The sequence below is a fragment of the Cibotium barometz genome, chromosome 2, assembly GCF_041138505.1.
Source record: "Cibotium barometz isolate CiBa-2024 chromosome 2, ASM4113850v1, whole genome shotgun sequence".
Taxonomy (NCBI): domain Eukaryota; kingdom Viridiplantae; phylum Streptophyta; class Polypodiopsida; order Cyatheales; family Cibotiaceae; genus Cibotium; species Cibotium barometz.
Window position 1 is genome coordinate 23,733,181 of NC_141047.1, and position 3,987 is coordinate 23,737,167.

At 37.1% G+C, this 3,987-nt stretch overlaps 1 long non-coding RNA gene across 1 annotated transcript; it reads right to left on the reverse strand.

Moving 5' to 3' along the window:
• Nucleotides 1–2,492: 2,492 nt before the first annotated feature.
• On the reverse strand, nt 2,493–2,967 carry LOC147640836 (uncharacterized). Its single transcript, XR_015267473.1, has 3 exons — nt 2,856–2,967; nt 2,678–2,767; nt 2,493–2,577 (listed from the first exon to the last, which is right to left on the reverse strand). It is a non-coding gene; the product is annotated as an uncharacterized LOC147640836 (long non-coding RNA).
• Nucleotides 2,968–3,987: the final 1,020 nt, after the last annotated feature.

A 3,987-nucleotide genomic window follows, 5' to 3' on the forward strand; every position in this document is an offset into this window, starting at 1 on the left:
TTTGTTGTAATTTGCTCTCTTCAACATTTCACCTGTTGTGGAAATCTTTTTGTTCTTTCTTTTAAGTCAATCTGCATTACTTAGAATGTTAGATTAATTGAAATCTAACATCATACTATCTTTCTTTTGTGTTGGTTTCTATTAGGGGTGTGTTAGATTCGGAGCCTGAGATGGCACCTAGAAACAATGGACGCAGCATTAGAAAACATTCGGCGGGTTTAGATGGTGAGGACTCTGTTGATGTACGAAACATATCTTTGCCACGAAGGCCTATCACACAGATTTCAAGCATAGAGGTTTCCAATATTGCAACAGCAAATGCTAGTTGGAAAATGTTTGAAGTGGGAAAAGGAGCTTGGGTACTAATGCAACCCAAGAGGATCAGGAAGAAGAGCAAAAAGCAACAATCAACAAGTACTTTCCTGACATCCTGGAAAGGCAGAGTAAAAGGTTTTAGAGTGAAAGAAGACAGAAGATGTGTAAAAGAGATTCTAGTGCAGCATGTTTATATGCATCGAGAACTTCAATTGCAAGAATATCCAGCTTATCTTCCACATCATAAACCAAATTGTAAACACATAATATAACTTAAATTATTTTCAAGGCATAATTGTTTCTCTCTTTCTAACTAAGATGATCTTTCTGAATGTTTCAGATCTATATCCTTCATCATACGAGGAGTGGCAACCAGTGGAATGCATTTTAGGATTCTTCAATATCGTACATGGCACGATAGGAGAGCTACAGTACAAAGGTAGATCTGTAAGAGACTTGGCTAAAGCGGGTATTTTTTTCTATGATCACTTCTACCAGCTATTGGACCATGCTCATTCTTATGGCATATTGCAAAGGCAAGATTTTTTGGAATGGAATATAATAGACTGGCCTGTTCCCAATGGAAGTATAATAGAGGCATATAGAGCCAAACTATATGCAGAAGTGCAGCATTCATTGAAACCAAATATTGCAACAAGAATAGTCAAAATCACAGTTTTTATGCCTGTCAATGTTTTCATTGATATTTTTCAATCAGAGTTTGTAAGACTATGTTTTCTTTTAAAGCAAAAGGCTGTGATGACATTCCAAAATTTTTGGATGATGGTTGGGATACAATTATGGCCAACACTATGTATTATGAGGTTGTCCATGACACAATCAATCTCAAGTACATGTTTGCCTCCTAGAATTTTATTCTCATTTTACTATAAACGAAGCAGGATGATAGGTACACAACTAGTACCAATGGAACAAGATGAGAGCTCTTCATGTCTAGAAAATGATATTATTGATATAGATGTTGTCGAGAATGGCATTTTAATAGCATCCATCACACTTGGAAGATACTGCACACTCTCTCGATTACAGAATGACATTATAAACGAGACTGAAGGGAGTGTATGCATGGGATTTTCATTCATTTTAAACAACAAAAAGGTAAACTGAGTTTCCTAAAGTACTCATTCAAGATTGGCAAAATTGTTTTATCAAAATTTTAATTCAAAAAATGTAGACATCTCATTTTCAAACTGTGATTTTGTTTCAGATACTGCAAAGAAGAGAAAGCAAGATACAATGCAGAGATATTGCAAGCAGAACAATTTAGATAGTTCAATCATCTTGAACTCAGGTACAATAGATAGACAATTCATATATACTTTTAATAGACAGTAAAAGCATTATAGAATTCTTAACATTTTCAAACCAAGAAGTGATCCATAGAGAAAAAGTAATTGCATTTATCTTTGCATTTACTGTTGTTGTTCTCAGATGTACATCTCAGATGTACAGAGGAGGGTATATCTACAGATGTACAAATAATCCTATATTTGGGTTTCTAGCTCAGGCTGAGCCTGGCTTTGGTCCAAAGACTCAAATAAAGGCTCCTTGTCGATATGGCTCTCCCTCGGCTTCTCCTTTTGCTCCTCAGTTACATCCGAAGACTTCATATTTCGTGGGAGAGGCTAATCTTCCATTTTCATCTCCTCAGGCACTTTGGAAGGCTGCTCCTGAACTTTCTGGAACCCATCAAGAATGTTATCATTTAGATTGAAAGATTTCAAATCATCTTTCTGCTCAGTAATCACTTCTATATCAATATTGGAAGGGGATATTGGCTCGTTTAGAATTGGAGGAGATGCAAGAATAGGAGAAGCAAGTCGTAGCAACCTTAAAATTGTATTGGCTCTGAAACTATAGACATAGGCAGAGCCAAAACTATCTTCTTGCATCTGCAATAAAGAAAATATTATTTTCAAAAACTGACTGCATTTATGTTTTAAAAAAATTATGATTGTAAATCTTTTGACTTACAAACTCAGGCTGCTTCTCTCCAAAGTAGGAGTCCAACATGTATTTGCTGTTATAAGTAATCTCCATCCACAAGAATATGGGTCTGATTGTTGTGGTGTCTGTAAATAAATTATGAGAATTTAAATAAAGATAAACAGTTCTCTATACAGAAGATAAAATAAGATTGGTGTTCTTCCACAAACCTGCAGTGCAATTGGTTCAATAAGGTTGAGTAAATTTGTATTTGGAGGACATAAGTCCAGGGCATCAAAAAGTCTTTTCAAGACACTACAATACCAAAGGAAATGTGAGAACTATCAAATTTCTTTGATATTAGCATCCTCCATACTCCAAACTTTCATGAGAATACATTAAGGATAAGACTTACAGGCCTAGCTCCTGGTGGGTACCCTGAAGAGAGTTAAATGTATAACATCTCTTTTGTTCAAGGTCAATGGAAACAAAACTCCAATGAGAGCTACAAAAAGAAGAATAATATAAGGACCAGAAAGATAAAGGAACTTAAAAGCAAAGTACTGTGAAATCTAAAATCTAGGTGTACTTACTTGGAGTGGTATGGTAGGAAGATGACATCAACTACTTCAAAATTACAGTAATTGAACCATTTTGCAATGTCTGCACTGCTCTCTGTGTGATCTCTGAGCTTGAAAGAGATTCCTGGATCAGTGATGAAGATCCTGTGCATAACCCCAGGATGCGATTTGCTCTTGAACATGGTGCACAAGAAAAGACTCAAAGACTCAGTTTGAGATTGAAAAGGATTGATACATTTGTAGAAAAAATAATCTTGGAAAACACTCACTAGAGAGTAGCCAGGATGAGAGTATCTGTCAGGTACGACTTCCTCTGGGAAAGAGCTTTTATACAGTCTCTAGTGAGCCTGAACTCCAAATCAGCCATATCAAAATCAGTGGTCTCTAATTTTATTTTAATTTTGGGCCCCAATTCCAAAAGCCTCTCCTGTATCTTCAACTCCTTAACAAGTGTTTCTGACTCTAGGTCCGAAGATGAATCCTTCACTTGTTGTTTCATTAAATCCTCATAGGCTGACTTCCCTCTGGTCTCATAGTTGTGTGTGACCTCTTCTATCTTCACCTCATCCTTAGAGTGCTTCCTGCTTGGTGGTATTAATAAGATGTCTCTCATCTTAATAAGATGTCTCTCATCTTAATATCATCCCAGTCTTCTGCATTCAAAATTTTATCATATCTGTACCTTACTCTCACTAATGTATCGATATCCTTTTTCATTATTGTCACCCTATGTGCATGGGCAGCAACTAGCATGGTATCCTGGAAAAACTCTATGAGAAAATCTTCTGCTGCCTCCTATAGGGTGAGAAGGCCTGTCCTACACCACTTGAATCCGACACCCCAATAGTCACATACTTGCCTCACAAGTCTCTGAAAAGGAGCCATGGGCATTGCGAAGCCTATAGCCTTCTGTGCCTTCCTGATCTCCCTGAGAACATTGGCTCCCTGATTGATTCTCTTCTTCTGGCATACCTAGAGCATGTGCATGGGCTTGCCCTTCTTGGAGGACTTTGACCTCCCCTTTGAGGGACTTTGACCTCCACCACTGCCAAGTTAGGCCCACTTCCCTTTCTCCTTGTAGTTTCCTTTGTTCTTGCCATCAGAACTGAAAGAAAATAAGCAAAATAATTAATTAATTAACCTT